At 47.6% G+C, this 12220-nt stretch overlaps 1 protein-coding gene across 3 annotated transcripts in view; it reads left to right on the forward strand.

Moving 5' to 3' along the window:
- The first annotated feature begins 1340 nt into the window (after window positions 1-1340).
- Window positions 1341-12220, forward strand: part of LOC125714661 (zinc finger BED domain-containing protein 4-like) — a 59782-nt gene continuing 48902 nt past the window's right edge. For all 3 annotated transcript variants that reach the window (XM_048985459.1, XM_048985453.1, XM_048985458.1), the window contains exons 1-2: window positions 1341-1793; window positions 5125-5264. The gene's annotated coding sequence lies outside the window, so the exon portion shown is untranslated. The remainder of the gene's footprint in view (window positions 1794-5124; window positions 5265-12220) is intronic.

The following is a 12220-nucleotide window of genomic DNA, read 5'->3' on the forward strand; positions in this document are numbered from 1 at the left end:
AAAATACAGCCACTGGCCACCTGCGTGTTGATGCTCTTACGGAATACATGCGTGCCATTTGGTCCAACACACACGCATGTATTCAGTACGAGCAGCAACACACAGGTGGCCAGTAGCTGTGTTTTACAAAATGCTGGACTTGGTGGCGGTGAATGCCTACGTTCTGTACAAAGCGTGTACAGGGTGGAAAGGAAAAAGAAGATTGTTTCTGATTCTTCTAGCCAAGGAACTCCATTTCCAAATGCAGGGACGATGGTTACTGGGTTTGCAAACGCTGCAAACACAGACTTTGAAACAGATAGATAGACTGTGTGGAAGAGTAACCACTGAGACAAAAAGCAGAAAGATGAAGAAGAGATGAACCTGGAACTGAGGGACGGATACATTTTTAAAAAAAATTTTATTTTTACAATTACTGCTATTTTTACATGAACAGCCAAACATGCAAAGCTGGAAAGATCACATAAAAACAAAATTCACTTTTGGTGTTATAATTCAGTGATGGCCAATGAAAATGAAATGACGTTTTATTCTGTATGTGTACGAGCATCTCAAAAACCATGGACCATGACTTCACTCAGCTTATGACATTTATATACAAACATGCATTGGAGACTGAAGTGTTAGCATGTTTTCATTTCATTCTATTAGCAACTTTTCATTCTATTTTCACATTTTTTTATAAATAAAACAGACTTGTGTTTCCATATATTTTGTGAATGTGTGTCTTTCATATTTGCAGGTCAGTCAGTGTGTGGGATATTTTGTATAGATATGGCAGACTTTTGTGAAGGTTTCCATGTCACACACAGAGGTTTGGCCTGTCTTGGATTTGAGCTACTCTGAGTAAAAAATGCAAATGTGCCAGGCCTCACAGGTAATGGGTGTGTTTGCACAACAAAAGCAGGAGGAGAACGGAGCTGAAGACGTGCGAAAATCTCAGCAGGGGTGACAAACACCTTGGGACTCTCACCAGAAAATAAAAACTCGGTAAATCTAGTGCTAGGTCTTAAAATGACAGTGGATAAAATGCACAGACGCGCTACAGCCGTAAGCATCACTGTTTAACCCGAGATTACGGCCGTGATGCTGACGGACTAAACATTCATCCGGCCATTATCCATAACTGCGGATCTAACGAAGTCCTGTCGTTTGTCTCGTCGAAGGAAACTAGAGTTTCTGCGCAGGAAACCAATATAACCAAAGAAAGACATGCAGACATAAAAGCTTTAATTACTGCATGGAAAGCTTCATGTATAAATATATAAAAATGTAAAACAGCTGGTCATGTTTATGAAAAATTTCAAGAGCAATAATATTCCACGAGGGAAACACTCACTGGTAAGAACAGACAGGGAAGCAGCAGCATCATTTCCGTAACGTGATGCATTGATATACTGCCGACATGTATACGATCCAGCGTCTTCAGCGCTGACATTATTAATGTGTAGAGAGCAGTCAGTCAGCAAACCTAGTCTCCTGTGTTTCTGTGGGTCTCTGATCTTCCCATGAGCGACCAGTTCATCAGTAGCTCTGTTTGACCTGTTATTATAGACCCACGTAGTTGAGGGGCAGTTAGGATAAAGTACATTTTTACACTGTAGAGTGACGTCATCTACCTATGTGACGTATAAAGCTGGGGATTCCCCACCGGCACCTGGAAGAGAAACATGAAAACTCACGGAAACAGTAAACGATTTGGCCACATAAAAACTACAAAGCCTCAATAACCCTCTACTCAGCGCGTAGGTGCAGGTGGTAACAGGGCTGCCAGCTTTACTCCGCTGGATGGGGTGAGATTTTCCACGCAGGATAAATCTGCACACATGCATTTACATGTATGTTACAGTTGTATTACCTTGTAAATAGTCGGTAGGGTTTGCAAACTTCCCGTCGCTTTTAATGCAGTTAGTCTTAAGTTTATAATGGAATAACAGAGCTGGCAGCCCTGCGGTGAAGCTCAGCCATCGGCTGCTGGGAAAATCAGCCGCTCCAGCGTTAAACAGGCGGATCGATTGACCCGATTTAATAAGTAACGTTAGTCTTTGCGCCGTTTCCTTCTTCTGTTTGGTTATTTCGTGCCGGTTCGCTGGCAGTGAGCGCACTCCTGCTATGCTTGTCTCTTAAAGAACAGACAAATTCGATAAGGATTCTTTTCTTATTTTTGTTTTGTATGGTTTTTGATGTGGACCTTTATTGTCTGATATGAAATAAACTTATTACTTATTATATTTAATGACTTTTACTGAAAGACTCCTATAGAATCACCTCCAGCTTTCTTTGTATTCCTAGTGCGCGCGCTCCCTCTGCGCATAGCCTCATGGGAGATGTAGTGCAATCCCAACACCTGGGAGAGAAACATGAAAACTCACTAAAACAGCAAACGATTTAGTCAAATAATTCACTCTATCCGGGGCGTGATTTAGCTCATAAAATAAATACCTCGGACTGTCTAGAGCGTAATTATGGTCTGTCATGACTAGGCTTTTACTTGTTTAGCTAGATATTAATTTATGAAAGACAGTCTCTGATATAAGGCTATTATGAGGTGATTAAAGTGTGATTTTAAAGCGGACGAATCCCCCCCCGCGGAGCTGGTCCGCTAAATTCGGTCGGCGCATCGTTAGCCGGTGAATCGACAGCGGCAGGTCGCGGTAGTTACCATTATGTTCCATATTCAGGTTTCCGACTTTAATATCTTTTAATAAAAGCAAGGTATGCAATTATTAGTGACAGATTTTTCATGTCCAATACACAGATAACGATGTACACCGATTATTTTTGCGGTACGAGCCATCTCACAGTTTGTGGAAAATCTTGGTATTAGCTAAGAAAATTGGTAATTTCTGCTCTAATTAGATGCTGGTTTAACATTTTGGGTTCATGGCAACTAGCTATTTCACATCCCTTAGTTTTCCAGATTTCTTTAGGGGCGAATTTTGATTAAGTATTGAATGTTCGTGTTTATCCATATAGTAATCGTTTAATAACTTTAAAACTAAAAATGACCGGCACATGTAGTGAAGTGTGCTTTGATTAGTAGCTTATGGGTGACACTGTGTTACAAACTGGATCTGCTCTGACCCGTACGTATTTGAGAGTCAAAAGTTAAATTCAGAGCAGGGCTGAATGGGACTGGTGCGTGGCTCACTGGGCTAAGTCGCTGTGCTTGTGATCGGAAAGTTGAGGTTGGTGGTTCAAGCCCGCCCTCAGCAGGGTGGTTGCCGGGCAGACCCTTGAAAGCACTGACTGGCCCTGTGGTGTGTGGCGTGTGGAGTGTGTGGAGTGTGTGTGGTGTGTGTGGTGAGTGTGGAGTGAGAGAGAGATCACACTGCAGGATCAGTCAGTGTGCTCGAGGGCCTGCCCTGTAGCTATTGTGCTGAGGGCAGGCTCGAGCACACTGACTTGATCACAAGCACAGAGGATTAGCCACACACCAGTCCATTTTTCAAAAAAAAATTTTGGCAAAAAAAAAAAATGCCCTGTGATTATCTGGCCAAGGCTGGGCTTGAACCAGCAACCTTCTGATCACAGATACAGAGGCTTAGCCTGCAGCGCCACTCGCCATCCCTGTGTGTGTCCTCTTTTTCGTATATATGTTGTGTTTTTCCCCCCCAATTTGGCCAAACGAAGGATTCACACGCATGTAGCACCTATCTCTATGTGTTAGAGTTAAAGCCCTTGCTCTGTGATTTTTCTGCCACGGCTGGGCTTGAACCAGCGACCATCAGATCACAGATACAGAGGCTTAGCCTGCTGCGCCACTCACCTCCCCAGGGGGTGTGGCCTGTATTTCGTATATATGTCTTTTTTATTTCCATAGCTTGCCAAATAAAGGATTCACACATGTACCACCTCCTATTTTTTCTGCCAAGGCTGGGCTTGAACCAGCAACCTTCTGATCACAGATACAGAGGCTTAGCCTGCAGCGCCACTCGCCATCCCTGTGTGTGTCCTCTTTTTTGTATATATGTTGTGTTTTTCCCCCCAATCTGGCCAAACGAAGGATTCACACGCATGTAGCACCTATCTCTATGTGTTAGAGTTAAAGCCCTTGCTCTGTGATTTTTCTGCCACGGCTGGGCTTGAACCAGCGACCATCAGATCACAGATACAGAGGCTTAGCCTGCTGCGCCACTCACCTCCCCAGGGGGTGTGGCCTGTATTTCGTATATATGTCTTTTTTATTTCCATAGCTTGCCAAATAAAGGATTCACACATGTACCACCTCCTATTTTTTCTGCCAAGGCTGGGCTTGAACCAGCAACCTTCTGATCACAGATACAGAGGCTTAGCCTGCAGCGCCACTCGCCATTCCTGTGTGTGTGTCCTCTTTTTCATATATATGTTGTGTTTTTCCCCCCAATCTGGCCAAACAAAGGACTCACACGCATGTAGCACCTATCTCTATGTGTTAGAGTTAAAACCCTTGCTCTGTGATTTTTCTGCCAAGGCTGGGCTTGAACCAGCGACCATCAGATCACAGATACAGAGGCTTAGCCTGCTGCGCCACTCACCTCCCCAGGGGGTGTGGCCTGTATTTCGTATATATGTCTTTTTTATTTCCCTAGCTTACCAAATAAAGGATTCACACATGTACCACCTCCTATTTCTTCTGCCAAGGCTGGGCTTGAACCAGCAACCTTCTGATCATAGACACAGAAGCTTAGCCTGTAGTGCCACTCACCACCCTAGCACGTGTTTTCTTTTTCGTATATATGTCTTTTTTTCCCTATCTTACCAAACAAAGGATTCACAACCATGTAGCACCTGTCTCTATGTGTTAGAGTTAAAGCCCTTGCTCTGCGATTTTTCTGCCAAGGCTGGGCTTGAACCAATGACCATCAGATCGCAGATACAGAGGCTTAGCCTGCTGCGCCACTCACCTCCCCAAGGGGTGTGGCCTGTATTTTGTATATGTCTTTTTTATTTCCCTTGCTTACCAAATAAAGAATTCACACATGTACCACCTCCTATTTCTTCATCCAAGGCTGGGCTTGAACCAGCAACCTTCTGATCATAGACACAGAAGCTTAGCCTGTAGTGCCACTCACCACCCCAGCATGTGTTTTCATTTTCGTATATATGTCTTTTTTTCCCTATCCCTTTTTTCCCTGATTGCAGGTATGGTCACTCTGTGTGTCACGCCACCCTGCATCCGCTGACCCACCAGCCCTCAAGGCTTCATTATGATGATCTGCTGGGCGACGCAAATAAAAGACACGACGACGCCAAGGTTCAAACCAGGGACCTACTGATTGCAGGTATGATCACTCTGTGTTGCACGCCACCGCCAATTCTCTGACCCGTCAGCCCTTAAGGCTTCATTATGATGATCTGCTGGGCGACGCAAATAAAAGATAAGACTATGCCGAGGTTCGAACACAGGACCGCCTGATTGCAGGTATGGTCACTCTGTGCTTCACGCCACCCTCTACCCTGCAGCTCAACAGCCCTTAAGGCTTCATTATGATGATCTGCTGGGTGACGTAAATAAAACCTGAGACTCGGCCGAGGTTCGAACACAGGACCTTCTGAGTGCAGGCATGGTCACTCTGTGTGTCACGCCACCTTCTATTCTCTAGCTCACCAGCCCTTAAGGCTTCATTATGATGATCTGCTGGGTGACGCAAATAAAAGCTAAGACTCGGCCAAGGTTTGAACCCAGGACCTCCTGATTACAGGTATGGTCACTCTGTGTGTCACGCCAACCTGCATCCTCTGACCCGCCAGCCCTCAAGTCTTCATTATGATGATCTGCTGGGCGACGCAAATAAAAGCTAAGACTCGTGCAAGGTTTGAAACCAGGACCTCCTGGTTACAGGTATGGTCACTCTGTGTGTCACGCCACCTTCGATTCTCCAGCTCAGCAGCCCTTAAGGCTTCATTATGATGATCTGCTGGGCGACGCAAATAAAAGTTACAATTCTACCGAGGTTCGGACACAGGACCTCCTGAGTACAGGCATGGTCACTCTGTGTGTCACGCCACTCTCTATTCTCTAGCTCAACAGCCCTTAAGGCTTCATTATGATGATCTGTGGGGCGACGCAAATAAAATCTATCATTCTACCGAGGTTCGAACCCAGGACCTCCTGATTGCAGGCATGGTCACTCTGTGTGTCACACCACCCTCTATTCTTCAGCTCAACAGCCCTTAAGGCTTCATTATGATGATCTGCTGGGCGACGCAAATAAAAGTTACAAATCTACCGAGGTTCGAATCAGGGACCTCCTGATTGCAGACATGGTCACTCAGTGCGTCACGCCACCCTCTATTCTCCAGCTCAACAGCCGTTAAGGCTTCATTATGATGATCTGCTGGGTGACGTAAATTAAAGATACAGTTATACCGAGGTTCGAACCAGGGACCTCCTGATTGCAGGTATGGTCACTCTGTGTGTTACGCCACCCTGCATCCTCTGACCCACCAGCCCTCAAGTCTTCATTATGATGATCTGCTGGGTGACGTAAATAAAAGTTAAGACCCGTCCGAGGTTCGAACACAGGACCTCCTGAGTACAGGTATGGTCACTCTGTGTGTCACACCACCCTCTATTCTCCAGCTCAACAGCCCTTAAGGCTTCATTATGATGATCTGCTGGGTGATGTAAATAAAAGCTAAGACCCGCCTGAGGTTCGAACACAGGACCTCCTGAGTACAGGCATGCTCACTCTGTGTGTCACGCCACCCTCTATTCTCCAGCTCAACAGCCCTTAAGGCTTCATTATGATGATCTGCTGGGTGATGTAAATAAAAGCCAAGACCCGCCCGAGGTTCGAACACAGGACCTCTGGAGTACAGGCATGGTCACTCTGTGTGTCACGCCACCCTCTATTCTCAGGCTCAACAGCCCTTAAGGCTTCATTATGATGATCTGCTGGGTGATGTAAATAAAAGCTAAGACCCGCCCGAGGTTCGAACACAGGACCTTCTGAGAACAGGCATGGTCACTCTGTGTGTCACGCCACCCTCTATTCTCCAGCTCAACAGCCCTTAAGGCTTCATTATGATGATTTGCTGGGTGATGTAAATAAAAGCTAAGACTCGGCCGAGGTTCAAACACAGGACCTCCTGAGTGCAGGAATGGTCACTCTGTGTGTCACGCCACCCTCTATCCTCCAGCTCAACAGCCCTTAAGGCTTCATTATGATGATCTGCTGGGCGACGCAAATAAAAGTTACAAATCTACCGAGGTTCGAATCAGGGACCTCCTGATTGCAGACATGGTCACTCAGTGCGTCACGCCACCCTCTATTCTCCAGCTCAACAGCCGTTAAGGCTTCATTATGATGATCTGCTGGGTGACGTAAATTAAAGATACAGTTATACCGAGGTTCGAACCAGGGACCTCCTGATTGCAGGTATGGTCACTCTGTGTGTTACGCCACCCTGCATCCTCTGACCCACCAGCCCTCAAGGCTTCATTATGATGATCTGCTGGGTGACGTAAATAAAAGTTAAGACCCGTCCGAGGTTCGAACACAGGACCTCCTGAGTACAGGTATGGTCACTCTGTGTGTCACACCACCCTCTATTCTCCAGCTCAACAGCCCTTAAGGCTTCATTATGATGATCTGCTGGGTGATGTAAATAAAAGCTAAGACCCGCCTGAGGTTCGAACACAGGACCTCCTGAGTACAGGCATGCTCACTCTGTGTGTCACGCCACCCTCTATTCTCCAGCTCAACAGCCCTTAAGGCTTCATTATGATGATCTGCTGGGTGATGTAAATAAAAGCCAAGACCCGCCCGAGGTTCGAACACAGGACCTCTGGAGTACAGGCATGGTCACTCTGTGTGTCACGCCACCCTCTATTCTCAGGCTCAACAGCCCTTAAGGCTTCATTATGATGATCTGCTGGGTGATGTAAATAAAAGCTAAGACCCGCCCGAGGTTCGAACACAGGACCTTCTGAGAACAGGCATGGTCACTCTGTGTGTCACGCCACCCTCTATTCTCCAGCTCAACAGCCCTTAAGGCTTCATTATGATGATTTGCTGGGTGATGTAAATAAAAGCTAAGACTCGGCCGAGGTTCAAACACAGGACCTCCTGAGTGCAGGAATGGTCACTCTGTGTGTCACGCCACCCTCTATCCTCCAGCTCAACAGCCCTTAAGGCTTCATTATGATGATCTGCTGGGCGACGCAAATAAAAGTTATCATTCTGCCTAGGCTCGAACGCAGGACCTTTTGAGTGCAGGCACGGTCACTCTGTGTGTCACGCCACCTTCTATTCTCTAGCTCAGCAGCTCTTAAGGCTTCATTATGATGATCTGCTGGGCAACGCAAATAAAAGCTAAGACTCGGCCAAGGTTCGAAGACAGGACCTCCTGATTACAGACATGGTCACGCTGTGTGTCACACCACCCTGCATCCTCTGACCCACCAGCCCTCAAGGCTTCATTATGATGATCTGCTGGGTGACGTAAATAAAACCTGAGACTCAGCCGAGGTTCGAACACAGGACCTCCTGATTACAGGTATGGTCACTCTGTGTGTTACACCACCCTGCATCCTGTGACCCACCAGCCCTCAAGGCTTCATTATGATGATCTGCTGGGTGACGTAAATAAAACCTGAGAGTCGGCCGAGGTTCGAACACAGGACCTCCTGAGTGCAGGCATGGTCACTCTGTGTGTCACGCCACCTTCGATTCTCCAGCTCAGCAGCCCTTAAGGCTTCATTATGATGATCTGCTGGGCGACGCAAATAAAAGCTACAATTGTACCAAGGTTCGAACCAGGGACCTCCTGATTACAGACATGGTCACTCAGTGCGTCACGCCACCCTCTATTCTACAGCTCAACAGCCCTTAAGGCTTCATTGTGATGATCTGCTGGGTGATGTAAATAAAAGCTAAGAACCGGCCGAGCTTCAAAGACAGGACCTCCTGATTGCAGGTATGGTCACTCTGTGTGTCACGCCACCTTCGATTCTCCAGCTCAGCAGCCCTTAAGGCTTCATTATGATGATCTGCTGGGTGATGTAAATAAAAGCTAAGACCCGCCCGAGGTTCGAACACAGGACCTCCTGAGTACAGGTATGGTCACTCTGTGTGTCACGCCACCCTCTATTCTCAGGCTCAACAGCCCTTAAGGCTTCATTATGATGATCTGCTGGGTGATGTAAATAAAAGCTAAGACCCGCCCGAGGTTCGAACACAGGACCTTCTGAGTACAGGCATGGTCACTCTGTGTGTCACGCCACCCTCTATTCTCCAGCTCAACAGCCCTTAAGGCTTCATTATGATGATTTGCTGGGTGATGTAAATAATAGCTAAGACTCGGCCGAGGTTCAAACACAGGACCTCCTGAGTGCAGGAATGGTCACTCTGTGTGTCACGCCACCCTCTATCCTCCAGCTCAACAGCCCTTAAGGCTTCATTATGATGATCTGCTGGGCGACGCAAATAAAAGTTATCATTCTGCCGAGGCTCGAACCAGGGACCTCCTGATTGCAGGAATGGTTACTCTGTGCGTCACGCCACCCTCTATCCTCCAGCTCAACAGCCCTTAAGGCTTCATTATGATGATCTGCTGGGTGACTTAAATAAAACCTGAGACTCGGCCGAGGTTCGAACACAGGACCTTCTGAGTGCAGGCACGGTCACTCTGTGTGTCACGCCACCTTCTATTCTCTAGCTCAGCAGCTCTTAAGGCTTCATTATGATGATCTGCTGGGCGACGCAAATAAAAGCTAAGACTCGGCCAAGGTTCGAAGACAGGACTTCCTGATTACAGACATGGTCACGCTGTGTGTCACACCACCCTGCATCCTCTGACCCACCAGCCCTCAAGGCTTCATTATGATGATCTGCTGGGTGACGTAAATAAAACCTGAGACTCAGCCGAGGTTCGAACACAGGACCTCCTGATTACAGGTATGGTCACTCTGTGTGTTACACCACCCTGCATCCTGTGACCCACCAGCCCTCAAGGCTTCATTATGATGATCTGCTGGGTGACGTAAATAAAACCTGAGAGTCGGCCGAGGTTCGAACACAGGACCTCCTGAGTGCAGGCATGGTCACTCTGTGTGTCACGCCACCTTCGATTCTCCAGCTCAGCAGCCCTTAAGGCTTCATTATGATGATCTGCTGGGCGACGCAAATAAAAGCTACAATTGTACCAAGGTTCGAACCAGGTACCTCCTGATTACAGACATGGTCACTCAGTGCGTCACGCCACCCTCTATTCTACAGCTCAACAGCCCTTAAGGCTTCATTGTGATGATCTGCTGGGTGATGTAAATAAAAGCTAAGAACCGGCCGAGGTTCAAAGACAGGACCTCCTGATTGCAGGTATGGTCACTCTGTGTGTCACGCCACCCTCTATTCTCCAGCTCAACAGCCCTTAAGGCTTCATTGTGATGATCTGCTGGGTGATGTAAATAAAAGCTAAGACCCGGCCCAGGTTCGAAGACAGGACCTCCTGATTACAGACATGGTCACTCTGTGTGTCACACCACCCTGCATCCTCAGACCCACCAGCCCTCAAGGCTTCATTATGATGATCTGCTGGGTGACGTAAATAAAACCTGAGACTCAGCCGAGGTTCGAACACAGGACCTCCTGAGTGCAGGCATGGTCACTCTGTGTGTCACACCACCTTCGATTCTCCAGCTCAGCAGCCCTTAAGGCTTCATTATGATGATCTGCTGGGTGATGTAATTAAAAGCTAAGACCCGGCCGAGGGTCGAACACAGGACCACCTGAGTGCAGGCATGGTCACTCTGTATGTCACGCCACCCTCTATTCTCCCGCTCAACAGCCCTCAAGGCTTCATTATGATGATCTGCTGGGTGACGTAAATAAAAGCTAAGACTCGGCCGAGGTTTGAGCCCAGGACCACCTGAGCGCAGGCACGGTTACTCTGTGTGTCACACCACCCTCTAACTGCCAGCTCACCAGCCCTTAAGGCATCATTATGATGAACCGCCGGGCGACGCAAATAAAAGCTACCATTCTACCGAGGTTCGAACCAGGGACCGTCTGATTGCAGGCAGGGTCACTCTGTGTGTCACACCACCCTCTATTCTTCAGCTCAACAGCCCTTAAGGCTTCATTATGATGATCTGCTGGGCGACGCAAATAAAAGTTACAATTCTACCGAGGTTCGAATCAGGGACCTCCTGATTGCAGGCATGGTCACTCTGTGTGTCACACCACCCTCTATTCTCCAGCTCAACAGCTCTTAAGGCTTCATTATGATGATCTGCTGGGCGACGCAAATAAAAGTTACAATTCTACCGAGGTTCGAACCAGGGACCTACTGATTGCAGGTATGGTCACTCTGTGTGTCACACCACCCTGCATCCTCTGACCCACCAGCCCTCAAGGCTTCATTATGATGATCTGCTGGGTGATGTAAATAAAAGCTAAGACCCGCCTGAGGTTCGAACAGAGGACCTCCAGAGTGCAGGCATGGTCACTCTGTGTGTCACGCCACCCTCTATCCTCCAGCTCAACAGCCCTTAAGGCTTCATTATGATGATCTGGTGGGCGACGCAAATAAAAGTTATCATTCTGCCGAGGCTCGAACCAGGGACCTCCTGATTGCAGGAATGGTTACTCTGTGCGTCACGCCACCCTCTATCCTCCAGCTCAACAGCCCTTAAGGCTTCATTATGATGATCTGCTGGGCGACGCAAATAAAAGCTAAGACTCGGCCAAGGTTCGAACACAGGACCTTCTGAGTGCAGGCACGGTCACTCTGTGTGTCACGCCACCTTCTATTCTCTAGCTCAGCAGCTCTTAAGGCTTCATTATGATGATCTGCTGGGCGACGCAAATAAAAGCTAAGACTCGGCCAAGGTTCGAAGACAGGACCTCCTGATTACAGACATGGTCACGCTGTGTGTCACACCACCCTGCATCCTCTGACCCACCAGCCCTCAAGGCTTCATTATGATGATCTGCTGGGTGACGTAAATAAAACCTGAGACTCAGCCGAGGTTCGAACACAGGACCTCCTGAGTGCAGGCATGGTCACTCTGTGTGTCACACCACCTTCAATTCTCCAGCTCAGCAGCCCTTAAGGCTTCATTATGATGATCTGCTGGGTGATGTAAATAAAAGCTACAATTGTACCGAGGTTCGAACCAGTGACCTCCTGATTGCAGGTATGGTCACTCTGGGTGTCACGCCACCCTCTATTCTCTAGCTCAACAGCCCTTAAGGCTTCATTATGATGATCTGCTGGGTGATGTAAATAAAAG

The sequence above is a fragment of the Brienomyrus brachyistius genome, chromosome 19 (genome assembly GCF_023856365.1).
Source record: "Brienomyrus brachyistius isolate T26 chromosome 19, BBRACH_0.4, whole genome shotgun sequence".
Lineage (NCBI taxonomy): Eukaryota > Metazoa > Chordata > Actinopteri > Osteoglossiformes > Mormyridae > Brienomyrus > Brienomyrus brachyistius.